Genomic DNA, 16,325 nt, shown 5'->3' with positions numbered 1-16,325 from the left:
CCCATCCCCCCGCTCATGCTCCGTGTCTCTATCCCTCCCGCCGCCCACTCCCCGCTCATGCCCCGTGTGTTTATCCCTCCTGCCGCCCACCCCCCGCTCATGCCCCATGTGTCTATCCCTCCCGCCGCCCACCCCCTGTTCATGCAGGGTGTCTCTATCCCTCCCCCCGCTCATGCCCCGTGTCTCTATGCCTCCCGCCGCCCACGCCCTGTGTCTCTATCCCTCCTGCCGCCCATCCCCCGCTCATGCCCCGTGTCTCTATCCCTCCCACTGCCCACCCCTGCTCATGCCCCGTGTCTCTATCCCTCCCGCTGCCCACCCCCCGCTCATGCCCCGTGTCTCTATCCGTCCCGCCGCCCACGCCCTCTCATGCCCAGTGTCTCTATCCTTCCCGCCGCCCACCCGCCGCTCATGCCCCGTGTGTCTATTCCTCCCGCCCACCCCCCGCTCATGCCCCGTGTGTCTATCCCTCCCCCGCTCATGCCCCGTGTCTCTATGCTTCCCGCCGCCCACCCCCCGCTCATGCCCCAAATCTGTATCCCTCCTGCCGCCCACCCCTGCTCATGCCCGTTTCTCTATCCCTCCCGCCGCCCACCCCCCGCTCATGCCCCGTGTCTCTATCCCTCCTGCTGAACACCCAACGCTCATGCCCCGTGTGTCTATCCCTCCCGCCGCCCACCCCCATTCATGCCCAGTGTCTCTATCCCTCCCCCCGCTCATGCCCCGTGTCTCTATCCCTCCTGACGCCCACGCCCTCTCATGCCCGTGTCTCTATCCCTCCCGCCGCCCACCCGCCGCTCATGCCCGTGTCTCTATTCCTCCCGCCGCCCACCGCCCGCTCATGCCCCGTGTCTCTATCCCTCCCACCGCCCACCCCCCGCTCATGCCCCGTGTCTCTATCCCTCCCGCCGCCACCCCCCGCTCATGCCCCGTGTCTCTATCCCTCCCTCCCGCTCACCCCCTCTCATGCCCGTGTCTGTCTTCTGTTTCCCCCCACCTGATTATGACCCGTGTCTGTCTCCTGTTTCCCCCCACCTGCTCATGCCCCGTGTCTGTCTCCTGTTCCCCCCACAAGCTCATGCCCCGTCGGTGCACCCCGTTTCGGCGTTGCCAGTTCGGCGACGGGATGTTTTGTTGCGCCGCACACCAGTGCACATCGCCTGCTGTTTAGGGAAACATTCAGTGCCGTGCACTGAAAATGCGAGTTTCAACTTCACCCCACACTATTTTAAAATGAAACTGTTCTAGAATAGTGTGGGATGAAGTTGAAACTCGCACTTTCAGTGCACTGCACTGAACGTTTCCCTAAACAGCAGGCGATGTGCACTGGGGTGCGGCGCACATAGCAGAATTGATCTGCCGGGCTCACAAGGGTGGGGGCTGTGCTGCTCGGAGCAGACTGCTCCGAGCAGCACAGCCCCCACCTTCGCGGGCCCGGCTGTGTACTCTGCGTGGCTGTGGTGCCTGCATGACGAACTCGCAGGACATTTATGTGCGGCCAGTTCAGTGCGGGCTGCCGTGCTGTGCTGAACCGGCCGTGCCAAATCGTCCCGTGCCGAACCGGCCGCCCCGAAATGTCCTGCTCCATGCCCCGTGCCCCGTGTCGCTCTCCTGTTGCCCCCCACCCCCGCTCATGCCCCGTGTCTGTCTCCTGTACCCCCCACCCCCGATCATGCCCCGTGTCTGTCTCCTGTTCCCCCCACCCCACCGCTCATGCCCCGTGTCTTTCTCCTGTTGCCCCCCACACCTCCAGCTCATGCCCAGTGTCTGTCTCCTGTTCCCCCCACCCCTGCTCCCCCCACCCCTGCTCATGCCCCGTGTCTGTTTCCTGTTCCCCCAACCCCCGCTCATGCCCCGTGTCTGTCTCCTGTTCTCCCCACCCCCTGCTCATGCCCCGTGTCTCTCTCCTGTTGCCCCCCACCCCTTGGTCATGCCCCGTGTCTGTCCCCCTCACCCCGTGTATTCCTCCTGTTCCCCGCACCCCCTGCTCATGCCCTTTGTCTTCCTCTTGTCACCCCTCCTATGATGCCCCTTGTTGACCTCTTGTTCCCCCACTCATTCCCCGTGTCTCCCTTCTTTCCCCCCAACCCCCGCTCATGCCCTGTCTTCCTTCCCACCCCACTCCCCGCTCATGCCCCGTGTCTCCCTTCTTTCCCTCCCCCACCCCCCGCTCATGCCCCGTGTCTGCACTGTTGGAACAGGGCAGACACGGGGCATGGGCGGGGGTGGGGGCCTCACCTTGCCCTACCCCCGCTCATGCCCCGTGTCTCTCCTGTTCACCCCCGCTCATGCCCCGTGTCTGCACTGTTGGAACAGGGCAGACACGGGGCATGGGCGGGGGTGGGGGCCTCACCTTGCCCTACCCCCGCTCATGCCCCGTGTCTCTCCTGTTCACCCCCGCTCATGCTCCATGTCTGTCTCCCTCCTTTTCCCCCCACTCATGGGGCCCGTGTCTCCCTTGTTCACCCCCAACCCCCGCTCATGCCTCATGTCTCCCTTCTTTCCCGCTCCTGCCCCGTGTCTCCCTTCTTTCCACCCCCTGCTCATGCCCTGTGTCTCCCTCGTGTTACCCCCCACTCATGCCCCGTGTCTCTCTCCTGGTCTTCCCGACCCCCTGCCGATGCCCTGTTGTGTTCGCTTTATACACCCTGCCTTCCCTTTCCCTGGTGTCCATCTTGGTAAAAGATGTTCCTTCCTACACCGGGACGCCTGCCTGCGGTGTCCTGGTTTGGGAAGAAAAATCTTTTTTTTTACTACCCCGGGTTCCCACTTTGAGAACCTAGGATGCTAGTGGTCTTCCTCCATTGAAAAGGATGTTATGGTTATGTTGCACTAAAATAAACTATGAAATTCAGCAAAGAAAAGTGTTAATGTGACTTTATGGTTAAGTTACACTAATAAAAACCTATGAAATTCAGTAAATAAACTGTGTTAAAGGGACGTTGTGGTTAAGTTGCGCTACTAAAAACCTATGAAATTCAGTAAAAAAACTTTGTTAAAGGGACGTTATGGTTAAGTTGCGCTACTAAAAACCTATGAAATTCAGTGAAAAAACTTTGCTAAAGGGACGTTATGGTTCAAAGTAAAACCGAAAAACCCCTGAAATTCGGCAGTTATGGTAAGATAAACAACCATAACTCGCGCCACCGTGCACTGCTAACACTAACACTCAGGACATCAAAGATGACATCACAAATGTCATTGATGACATCACTGATGACGTCACATGTTCATTTACTTTTCATGAAAACTCTGTACAAGGGATTCTTATAATGCTGACCAAAAACTGTCAAGGATCATTGGGGATAAATATCATGAGCTAATTAGTGCATTAAGCAATGCATTGATATAAATAGCATTCTATTATGAAGTTCTATCCAGTATACTAAGCTACTCATGCAGAAACATATGCAGTGTGTGCAGCATACATGATGAAGGTGCAATATTCATAATCTTGCCATGTTGAATAGTGAAATGATAACTGCTTTCTTATAAGAGTTTTATGTACTGTGAAACATGTAATAAGTAGATAATAAAACCCACTTAATACATAATTATTACAGACAAAACACAAAGAGACAACACATACAAATATGAGTATATACAGGGACAGTGAAGTAAACAAAAAAGCAGAAGTAGTAGCAGAAAGAGTTCATAACCTAACTGATTGTCTTTATGCAGAGACATTATTGCTCTGTTTCAAAGCTGCTACTTACCATATGTATGTGTATCACATGATGTGACTGCACCCTAAGGAAATGAGAGTGAGTACAAAGTATACAAATATGAGCATACACAGGGAAGGTAGAGTAATAAAAATATAAAAAAACTATGAAAAAGTGCTCATAACCCTAATGATTATCTTCATGCACAGAAAGGATTGCTCTCTTTCAAGCCTGTGTCTTCCGCTATGTATATGTTTCATATGATGTGACTTGACCCTAAGTCTACAAATATAGCACCTTTTCAATTTTTACTTCCTGACTGTTACTGAAGAAAACTATGTGGCCTAGATATGTCCGTAAACGAAAAAAGGGGAGAGCCAGACATGTGATGTCATCAGTGATGTCATCAATGACATTTGTGATGTCATCTTTGATGTCCTGGGTGTTAGTGTTACCAGTGCACGGTGGTGCGAGATATGGTTGCTTATCTTACCATAACTGCCGAATTTCAGGGGGTTTTCAGTTTTACTTTGAACCATAACGTCCCTTTAACAAAGTTTTTTCACTGAATTTCATAGGTTTTTAGTAGCGCAACTTAACCATAACGTCCCTTTAACAAAGTTTTATTACTGGATATATATATATATATATATATATATATATATATATATATATATATATATATATATATATTACACTGAGCCCGGTAGCAGCTGTGTAGTTATGGTTAAGTTGCTAAACCCATAGGAAGATCACTTTTTCGGCGACTTATAACTTCGCTCCCCCTGGAGGAATCCTCAACAAACTTTGCAAAAAAAAGTATATGGCCCGCTCTGAATTTTCTCAGCAAGTTTGGTGAGGTGTCATGGAGTGGGGGGGGAGGGAGTTACAGGGAGGTCCCAAACATTTTTTTCTCCATAGACTGAATGGGCAAACAATTTGCGCATGGCTACAGCCCGAACATCTGGATGGATTTGCACCAAATTTGCGGCAGGAGTGTGGGCATTGTTCAGAAAGTGTGCTTGTGTGTGTTTGGTGAAAATCCGACCAGTACTTTTGTTGCAAAGAACTGAAATGTACGTCTCAAAAAATGTGTGAGATCTGGCTTCGCTCCATGGACCTATTTCCCTGTTTGCTCTGCAGACAGAAGTCTCATTGACTTGCAGTACGTCGTTTTGGCAGTGAACTTTGAATGCGGCCGGTGGTTGGCTGAAGGGAAGGGTACTGTGTGTCAACGTTTTTGGGAAATGCTGCCATGGTGTATCGGAGGACAGTGCTGCACTGAAAGGGACTGACAAACACTATGTACGTCATGTGGTGGTGGGAAGAGGGGATGGAAAGGGGGGGAGAGAAGTGGGTCATCTGAGAGGTGTATTTATTAAGTGGAAAAAATGGCGGTGTGCATGCAGTATTCGTGCATACTGCGCCAATTTGCCTGCACCTGCGACTACCATGTGTGGTGAATGCAGGCAGCCTGAGCTACGACAAGATAGCTCGTGCTGCGACCCCTTACCATGCTAACTAGCAAAACATATATTATGCCATGTGGTGGTGAAAGGATGGCATGGAAAGGGTGGAGGAGTGAAAAGTAATTCACCTGAGATATGTCAATGGGTGGGTGAAGACGTTGATGTGCCTGCAGTATCCGCACGTACAGCACCAATTCGAGGGTCTCTGCATGTCATGTGTGCTGAATGCTGGCAGGTTGCTTTACAGCACGATAGCTGGTGCGGAGACCTCTTTCTGTGGTGACTGGTGGGAGCTCAATTGGAGAAGGGGAATGTATTGCAACTGACATGCACATTGTAAGATAGCGTGTACTCTGGTGTGTTGCATGTGGTAAGCCTATAGCCCATTCGATGCACGGATGGAGGACTTGCTGTGACAACTATGTGCCATGGTTGCATTTGGGTTTCACGTTCTCGGCTTCTGTGTGTGGTTCGTCAACATTGCATACATTGTTCATTCCATGGTTGTGGTGTTTCTTAGCACATCCTACACTGCTTACTCCATGGATGCAGCTAATGGCTCTGAAACACTCGGGTACGAGCGCGATATAAATAAAATATCATATCATATCATATCATGGAGTGAACAGTTCTGCAGTGTGTGCAGTGTTGGAATACTGTCAATATAGAAGAAGGTAGGGTTAAAGTGCATCTTCTATGTACATGGATACTGCATTGTGTGAAGTGGGTGCAGTATTAAGCAGTATGTGCATAGAAGTGGATAAGGGCAAACTGCATAGCACAGAGGATTGGATAGTATCCATTGCGCAGAGTACTGACTACTCTACTGCACTATGAGGTATTGCTTTTGTGTACCGAATAGAGTGCTTGGAGCAGGGCCACTGTTGCAAACATTTCTTTGATTTGGTTGGCAGTAACACCATACTATGTGACTGAAAGTGGGTATGGGTGCTGGAGGCTGTGGTATGTTTGTAGATTCTGCTAACTGTTGCTTGTTTCCAGGCATCGCTGTACTGTGGTGCGGAGGTTGGGCAGCAGTGGTGGTGGCTGTGGTACGTGTGTGGAGTGTGGTACTTGGTCACATGTTGACCTGCATGGCTGCATTACGTTGCGGTGGGTGTGGGCAAGGAAAAGACTATTGAGTGCATAGCCGAAGGCCTTAAGCCATGCACTCAATATTCTAGGCCTTGCCCACACCCACCACATCAATTCTGTTTAGACTGCATGTGTCAGAGGGTGCTCACCTTTACAGAATGGTTGTGGAGCACATTTTAGACTTGCTACAGCTGACGCTGACATGCATGTACTGTTGGTTGGGTCATTTGGCAGTAACACCATCGTATGTGAATGAAAGTGGGTAGGGGTGCCAGAAGCTGTGTTAAGTTTGTAGATTCTGTGAAAAGGTGCATCGTTCTATGCATAGCTGTATAGCAGTGCAAGTTGGGTAGGAGTGCCAGTGGCTGTGGTACATGTGTGGATTGTGGTACCTGGTGTCATGTTGCCATGCATGGCTGGATTATGTTGTGGTGGGTATGGCCAAGGCCTACACTATTGGGTGCATGGCCAAAGGCCATAGGCCGTAGAACATGCACTCAAAAGCCAAGGCCTTCACCACATCCACTGCAGAAATACAGTTTAGACTGCATCTCTCAGAGGGTGGTCGCCTTTGCAGAATGGTTGAGGAGCACATTGTACTCTTCATAGAGCATAAGAAGTGCGCTGACATGCACATTTTGCTGGCTCCATGGGTTTGGTTATTGTTCGAACATCCTATGGTATTCGGTGTATGGCTGGAGATTGTGCAGTGAAAAATCTAGCAGTGTGCCCACTGGGTGCAGTGTTTCAACACTGTGAATATAGAAGAGAGTAGGGTTGAAGTGAATCTTCTATGTGCTCGGATATTCTGGTTTGTGTAGCTTCCTTGGAGTAGGACCAATGTTGTGAAGATTGTGTGGTTTGATTGCCAGTGACATAATATTTTGTGAATGGAAGTGGGTAGGGGTGAGGGAAGCAGTAGTATGTTTGTGGAATCTGCTAACTGTTACATGTTTCCATGTATTGCTGTGTTATGGTGCTGGGGTTGGGTAGAAGTGCCGGTGAGTAAGTTACGTTTGTGGATTGTGGTTTCTGGCCACATGTTCGCATGCATGGCTACATTATGTTGTGCTGGCTGTGGGCAAGCAGTAGACTCTTGTGTGCATGGTCAAAGGTGTGATGGGTGCCACTCTGGATGATTTTGGATGTTGAAATCGTGGATCTTTTTGCAGACCTTTGTACTGAAGGTAATTTGGGAGCACACACAACGTGTACTCAGAGTTTTGAATGGTAAATATGCGGTGCTGTACAGAAATTATAGTGTTGGATGCAGAGTTCTTGGCTGTGATTGCTGCATGCATGTGTGAATATTTCACATTACTCAATGAGGGACTGCTGGAAGAATAACAGTGCAGAGGGGAGAAGGACTGTGTCTGCTTTACTGGGGTATAGCCCTCACTGCAGTTGGGAATGCGCACACGTCACATCCTGCCATTCTCAGCACGGTGGGCATGTGATTGGAACAGTGGGGATTATGGAATCAGGTGTGAAGGGTGTGGTTCCCAGGAAGGGGCAGTACCACTTTTCCCCAATACTCTCTATGTAATGAGGTTGGTGGACATGGACAGACGCACAGTGATGATCTTGGGTGATACATTTGTGCAAGATCTGCACAGGTATGCCGTGCAAAGAGGTTTTGCTGCAAATTTCGGGTTGGAAGGAGTGGACGCTTTGTGCGCCTTTGCAGATATGTGGCCTCCTTTCTTACTGTTGAAGTTATGGTGGTGCATTATGGAGGTTTACATTTGGGTTATATGTCATGTGGACATTTGCTCCGTCACCTGAAGAAGTTGAAGAATGCAGTGATGCAGATTTTTCCCACTGCTAAGGTCGTTTTCTCAACCATTCCACCAAGAGGATCATGGACCATGCCGGTGTAATTTGTCCCCAGCGAAAGCTCGGAAGGGGTCTTATAAACAGAAGCATGTCTGCATTTATGTCCACTGATGGGATGTTCTCCACGCACTATGAGAGCATGAAGTTGCAAAATATACAGTGCTTTCATGCAAATGGCATTTCTTTGAACGCCATTGGCAATACCAATTTCTTTTACACTGTGCAAGAAGCGTTGACCATAATTCGGTAAAAAAAGGAGGAGCAGCAAACAGAAAGTCATACAAAGACAAAAGGCAAAAAAGGTTGTTGGAGTGCATGTACTAAAGACCCAATCCCCTACCAGGTTTCACACTCTCCCCACCTCCCTTCCTAGTGCGAAAACTAAGAAGATTCTGCAGTAGTTTCGTGATTACACATGCAACATCCAGACATTTTTAGGATGGCAGCCATAGAAATGGGACTGCAGAGTGATAGACATTGCTCAATAAGATTTGTGGTTGTTGTGTGTACACAAAAACTGTAGCAGAAGGTCTCTTTGCACAAAGAAGTGCAGGTAGCTATGGTGGAAGTGTGCAAGGTAAGGAGCAGGCATCCGGTGTGTATGCATTAACTGTATGTACTTGTTTGAAGTTGGTAGCATGCATTCAGTCCTGCTTTTGTGCGAATATTTATGAAAGGTTTGTACTAAGTGGAGTATGGCAGAAACAAAAAAAACCTGTGAAGTGTACAATGTAAGTGGCAGGCATCCTGTTGTAATGAATGCAATGTGTGTATGAAATCATATGATATGGCATTCATAATGCGCCTATACACACTTTTTGCAAGGCGCAACAAGGCAAGGGAGAGGGAACAGAGGGGAGACAGAGATAACAAACCTATTAGGCCAGGTGTCACTCGGAGTGCCCAAGTGAATGGGTAGGGGAAGGGGAAAGTGCTGTACGTGGGAAGAAGAACAAATGACAGTAACTAGAAATACGGCCCGATTGTGCTAAGTGCAAGGATAAGTGCAGTTATCAGGTAGTGGTGGAACTGTTAGGGATACATAACTCTTGTGGATGAGTTGCAGAGGGCAGAGAGTAGAAGCGGGCACATTTAAAAAGAGCCTGTTGCAATAGTTCAGCCTAGAGAGGCACAGCTGTGCCCACAGTGACCTTTAGGGAACTTGCTTTAGGTTGGTAAGATACATTCACTGCTGCTTTTGGTGGCATATTTTTACGATTTATGTAGGAGATGGGTTAGTGGGGAAAAAAAATTGTAGCATTGTCGGAAGGAAAGCAGAGAGTTCCTGTTTCGATATTACAATGTATGATGGTAGGGGATAGGAAATAAAACAGTATGCTTTTTAAGAAAGTAATGGACACTCAGTGCCACATACTGCGCGCAGAGGCACTTATAACAGAGTTGTAAACATACTGCGGGAAAATTTAGCATGCCTCCATTTTGTGATGATGGGTGCTCATGTGGATGAATGTAGCTGCAAAAATCTTTCAATCTTTTACTAAACTTTCTACTGGACATGCTTTCGAATGACAGGACACTTGCAGGCTGATTTGTTAACGGTACATATGACATGTTGTACAAAACTGAAAGTGTTAGATGCTAACGTCTTGGATGCCATTGGTGGATACCTGTGTGACTGTTTACCCGTACCCAATGAGGTAGTGGTGGACAGAAAGTAGTGGAAAGGGAAGAAGGACTGCTCCTGCTTTACTGGGGTGCGGCCCTCGCTTTACTTTGGGAACCGCACGTGCCTCATTATTTGCTTCGCACCATGCGGCCCAATGAAATGGGACTGTGGGGATTATCCAATCAGGATATCAAATGGGACTGTGGGGATTATCCAATACTGATGCTGTGGTTCACTGAAAGGGGCGGTCATACAGAGTTACATTATTGTGCATAATGACGGTGGCTGACATGACTAAACGCATTGTGTTGAATTTGGGTGATGCCTTTGTGTTATATCTACACAAGTATGCCTTGGAAAGACACTCTGATGGCAATTTCGGTTTGCAAGGAGTGGACTCATTGTGGAACGCTGCCTATGACCAAAGCTTTGCTGATATGCATGCACTTTGCAGATACCTGGCCACTTTTGTGACTGTCGATGTTGTCGCCGTGCACTAAGGTGGTATACATATGGGTTACATGGCTTGCTGAATGCAGGGCGCCACATATTTCCCACTGCTCGGGTGCTTTTCTCATCCATAACACCAAGAAGAGTATGGGACAATGTTAATGTATGTTGTTCCGAGCCAGACACTGGGAGGTGTCTCATCAACAGAAGCCTGTCTGATTGTTTTTCCGCACGTGGCATGTTCTTCTGCAACAATTACCTCATTAGTTGTGGAAATGCAGAGTTTTTCCATGCAAATGGCATTTAACTGTTTTGTTTGCCAATCTACAGGGTACGTTGAAGAGTTTACTGTAACAATGTGACCACAAGAACGCACAAAATCAAATAAAAACCGATAAAATGTGTTTCACTAGAAGCACCTAAAACAATAAATAATTGCTCTTTTCAGAGCCGCCCTTAAAAATGAACTCCCCTATCCTGGTTGCAATTTATTCCCCGATGCCAGCACGCAGCACGAAATCCACATCTGGGGATTTTGAGGATGGCCATGGAAATGGAACTGTGCAGGCTGAGGTATTGCGCAATACTGTTTTTGGGAGTGACGTGTACGCAGAGGAATGGTATACAGAACTGATACTGTTATATGGAGAGCTCTTCAATGTGATTGGTGGATGTGTGTGGAACATTTTAACAGTACCCAATGACCTTGTGCTGGAAAGCAGGAAGAGGAAAGGGAAGAGGAATTTTTCTGCTTTATTGGGCTATGGCCCTCGCCGTACTTGGGGAAACGCACATGCCACATACTACCGTTTTCAGTATGCTACCCATGGGAATGGAACAGTAGGGACTATCGAAAATGAGGGTGTGGTTCACAGGAAGGGGTGTTAATACTTTTCTCCATTACTGTGCATAGTAAGCCAGGCTGACATGGTTGCTATTACTTGCAAAGGCAGTGTAGCACAACACATTCGATCCAACATCAATTATAGGGCAAACCTATGTGGCCTGCTACTGTGTTCTGAAAAGCTACAAACAGATTGCAGAGCAGCTCCGGGGTGTGCCATTTTGAAGCGCTGCTGTGGAGAACTTGCACCCAGAAAACAGGCCTACATTGTTCTAAAACATACATACATGTGCAACGGCACATTCTGCTGTGTTTGCAAGAGTGTACTTTCCAAGAAACACTCCGTCCATTGCACAACACTGTACTTTTCTGCTGTCCGAGTGTCCAGATCGTGTCCTCGAAATAAGGGCTCACGCGCAAGTGGGTGCGCTCGCCTGGTGACATCGCCACTGTTCCTCCTTGGGACGGCTGTCTGCATGACGTGTTTTGGGCGGAATACGTTGGGCGCATGAGCATAAGTGTCTGATGCACAGTTACCACTTGTGTACTGAATAATAGCGTGACACACATGTGCCGACCATTTTGGGAGACCCTAGGTGCTTACAGGGTATAGCAGGTGGGATGTTTATCTGTATAGCTACCTGTATGACGTGGGGGGGTGCCTCATGCTAATTAAAGTTGGTTCGTATATGCTGCACAGTGGCAGTGTTACCAGGACACACGGGAACACATACACATGCGTCTACTTGCACTACGAACAAACGTCCGCTCCCACACGTAATTATAGGTGGTGCACAACATGCAGACATGCAGATCGTGCTGCATTGGTATGGATGCCTCCATTGTCATTGCGGATAGGCCGGGCAGGTGTGGTGTGTGCCATTTCCTTAATTGCGGTTATTCCTAAGAGGACTGTGTGCCGCAGAATCATAACTGCATTTAAAAAAAAAAAACAATACCACATATACACTCAGCAACAATTTAAATATCAACGTTTACTTACACACATTCATACACATCATTTGGAAAGGGACAGAGTAGCAGAAGTGGATACTTATTTTGGGGATTTGGGGATTTCCACAAGTTGGTTGTGAGGGGAGGAGAAGATTGAGGTCTCACCGTACCGCCTCCCATCATACGGATTTTGTGGGGATGACGGGCTTTGACATGGGGAAGGGGTACATGTGCAGGTCTGGCATTGCTGTTTTATTTAGTTCTTAATATACCCTTGTATGCAATTTTTTAAGGCGCCACAATTGTTCAACAAATCTTCCATTTTGGCTTCCATGCTGTCCATTTTGCTATTTACAGAGTTTCTTTCGTTTCCTATGCCCGTATGCTGTTGTGGAAGGGGTGCCATTTGTGCTGCCTTGCTTTCCTTTCCAATATGTTCTCTTACAGAAACGAAAATGTGTTAAGTATACATGAAGCAATATATTCTACATAATTTATGTTTCATAATAACTACCCCCATACTAATCCCATTGGTACTGCGAGTGCCAATGGGGTTAGTATCTTAAGTCATTGCGGCATGAGGGACATTTTCTTCCAGCCACTATAAGGTGCTTCCAATTGCTACATACCAAAACAAAACGTTATTCTTCTTTACTACTATATACTGCACCACCTGCACAATTATCAGACACAAGGTAGTGTGCTTGCTACGTTGCAGTGATGTTATGGTCTTAGTACTTTCCCGTCCTCACTCTGGCCATTCGTTCTTTGTTCCCATGCACAGTAGCAGTGAGGTAAGATTGTTGAAGGGGGATGCCCTTTCTGTTGGTGCATTCATTATGGTGGAGTATGCCTTTGTACTGTTTCCTTCATAAGTACACAGTTTGTAAACCTACTCTGTCTTACTTTGCAATTCATGTACATGCTGCTGCTTGCATATTTTTCTATTTATTTATTTGGATTTATAAAGCGCCAGCGGCCCAAGGGCATTGTGGCACTGTTACATGGATACTTGGCTTGTGAAGAGGATACAATTTACATTTACAGTGATATGTACATTACAGCATAAGCATGCACCCACGGCATAGGGTATTAGCAAATGCAGGGGATACTTTTACATAGAAGGTATTATAAACATTACAGCATAGATATGTAAGGAACACACATAGGGGCAAGATGAATCTATCGGGCGCGGTTGTTATAGGGTCTAGCTGCAAGATAGGTTAAGCATCTATAAGTCTTTATTGGAAGAGTTACATTTTGAGTGCCTTACGGAAAGAGGAGATTGAGGGTTCTTTCCTGAGAGCGGGTGGTAACGCATTCCAAATCTTGGGGGCTAGTACTGCAAAGCTGGATCCTCCAGCTTTGAGTCTTTTATAAATTGGGACCGTGAGTTTGTTGCAGTGTTGGGTCCGTTTGGGTCTGGTGGAGCTGTCTCTGTGGATAACTTCTAAAAGGTATGGCGGAGCTTTTTGGGATAGGCATGCATGCACGATGGAGAGAGATTTGAAAAGAATGTGCTCTCTTACTGGGTGCCAGTGAGCGTTTTGTCTTGCTTGGGATATGTGATCCCTCTTGGGAATGAGGAGGGCTGCCCTTAGTGCATTATTTTGTGTAGTTTGAAGGGTTTTTTTTAGGTTTTTGGAGGATAGGCCTAGTAACAGGATGTTGCAGTAGTCTAGCTTGGCTCCCACTGTGGTTCTTGCATTGGCTGGGCAGTTTTTTGAGGAGAGGTAAGGTTTGACAGCATTAATGGTCTTGGTAGATAGTGCCGCTGCTGAGGATGTGATCACATTTACTTGGTGTGACATGGAGAGTGAGGCATCTAGATAGACCCCATGGGTTCTTGCAGAGGCTGCAGTGGTAATGGTCATGTTGTCGATGTTAAAGGAAGCGTGCTTGCTATCCAGATGTTGAGGACTTGTTTGGGTCCTAATAGGAGTATTTCTGTCTTTTCTCCATTGAGACATTTGATGCCATGCAAGCCTGGATGATGGTGTAGACTTTGCTGAGGATGGCTGCATCCTGTTCATAGCAGCCAGTGAGAGGGAGGTGGACTTGAGTATAATCGGCATAGTTGGTGTGTGCTATGTTGTGATCATCAAGGTCGTTGAAAAGGGGAGGGCGGAAATGTTGTAGAGGGTGGGTGACGTGTAGGATCCTTGTGGCACTCCGCAATGGTTGGGAGTAGGGGATGCACAGTCCTGATTGGAGAAGACTCTCATAAGCCTAGCTTCGAGGAAGGATCTGATGTGATGCATATGTTCCCTGTGTTTGCTGAATGGTACCACTATGTAAAACAGCCCCTGCCTTTCTCAGCAGGTTGGATACCATCCGATTCCCACGACCAGACGCATTCTCCAAGACTGCTGTGCACATTAACATGGTGCCCACAGGTTCAGTATGTTGTACAGTACATCTTCAGGGTATCCTGCTAGAAACCTATGCAATTCACTGAAAAAATGTTGCATGAGGAACGTTATGCTTAAGTTGCACTAGTAAAAACCTATGAAATTCACTGACAAAAAACTTTGTTAAAGGGATGTTATGGTTAAGTTGCACTAGTAAAAACCTAGGCAATTCACTCACAGGAAACATTGTTAAAGGGACATTATGGGTAAGTTGCACTACTACAAAACTATGTAAATCACTGACGAAAAACCTATCAAATTCAATGCAACAAGTACTTGAAAGGAACATTACACTTACTGTGCACTAATAACAACCTATCCATCTTATGGTTACAGGTAAAACCAAAAAAAAACAGAAATTCGCCGGTTAAGGTAACCTAAGCAACCATAACTTGCGCCACCACTGTGCACTGCTAAGACTAACACCCAGGACATCAAAGATGACATCATAAATGTCCTTCACTCCTGTCTCCCCTGAAGAAGTCACCAGAGTTGTTAACTCCATGAAGGTCTCTTCCAAACAGGTTGCCCCTTGCTATTCCAGAACCATCAAGGACAACAGCCAACAGCTCCTCTCTCGCCCATGCTCTTGCTGATCTCTGCTACCACTCCTTTGCTACTGGTTCTTTTCCATCCTCCCTGAAGCACTTCCTTGTGGGATCCTCTCCTTAAACAACCTCTGTAGAACCTTCCTGCCTAGCCAACTACTGATCCATTTCCATCACCCCCTTCATGGGGAAATTGCCCTCCATCACTCAACTCTCATACCAAACTTGTTGGTGGTCTACACGACCAGTCTGCATTCTGAGCATTCAGAGGCACGGAAACTGCTCTTCTGAACAAACGTGAAGAACTGCTTGCATCCCTTGACTCCAACTCCCCTGCTGTCCTCATCCTCCTTGCTCTCCCTTCGGCATTTGACACATGAACCATTCCATCCTCATAAAAAGGCTCCATGATAACATTGGCATCTTGGATCGGGCACTGACTGGCTCACCTCCTTCCTTACTGACTGGTCCTCCAAAACTATTCTGGGCCCTTTCTCCTCCCCTACTTCCTCCTCCACCTGTGGCGTCCCCTAGGGCTCCATTCTCTTGGCTTGCTTTTTAACTTATACCTTTCTCTGCTAGCACGGCTCATTTCCTCCTTCTCCCCTAATTTCCAGTGCTACGCTGAAGACACACACATCTTCTTCAAACTTCCCACTGATGCTCTTGCATCTTCATTCATCCCTGTCTTCCTCTCTGCCATCTAGGACTGGTTCACTGCTAATGACCTCTGCATCAATGCTAGCAAAACTATTGGGTCCTATTTCATCCCCACACTCTGGCCTTCCTCCATGGGCTCCCTCCCTATCCCCTCCTCTGAAGCCAGGAATCTTTGATCCCTCCCTCTCATTCATCCCTCATATTCAGGATTCTGTCAAAAAGTCCCACTTTCATCTCTTCCTTCTCAAAGGAACTTTACCCTTCCTCACCTTACCCCAGAGACGCAATGTTACCCATGCTATGGTTCTCTCCAGGCTAGACTATTGCAATAGCCTCCTCCTTCATCTTCCTGCATCCACCCTCCGACCCCTCCATCTAACCCAGAATAGGGCAGCAACACTTATCCTTGGCCGCAAGTCGAGGGACCACATCGATCCTGCCCTACAAAGCCTTCACTGGCTCCAGTTCTCAGCACAGATTAAATTCAAATCATCCACAAGGTTATCTGGGGCCAGGGACCACTCTATCTTCAACACCTCCTGACAAAATACTCCCCTTCTAGACTCTTTTGTTGCTTTGGCACCAACTCCCTGTCTGTGCTGCGGTTTGTGAAACAGAGAGTTGCTGGTCGATCACTTTCCTCAGCAGGCTCTCTCCTGTGGAACACCCTCCCTCTTCCTCTTCGTCTTCGTCTTGAGCAGGACCTCCTTACGTTCCGGAAAAAGCCTTAAGACCTTTCTCTTTACCTCTTCCTTCTCTTCCTCTC

The sequence above is a fragment of the Ambystoma mexicanum genome, chromosome 1p (assembly GCF_040938575.1).
Source record: "Ambystoma mexicanum isolate Mex_15411 chromosome 1p, UKY_AmexF1_1, whole genome shotgun sequence".
NCBI classification, from domain to species: Eukaryota; Metazoa; Chordata; class Amphibia; order Caudata; family Ambystomatidae; genus Ambystoma; species Ambystoma mexicanum.
The sequence above is the reverse complement of the archived record's forward strand: the minus strand, read 5'-3'. Positions refer to the sequence as shown.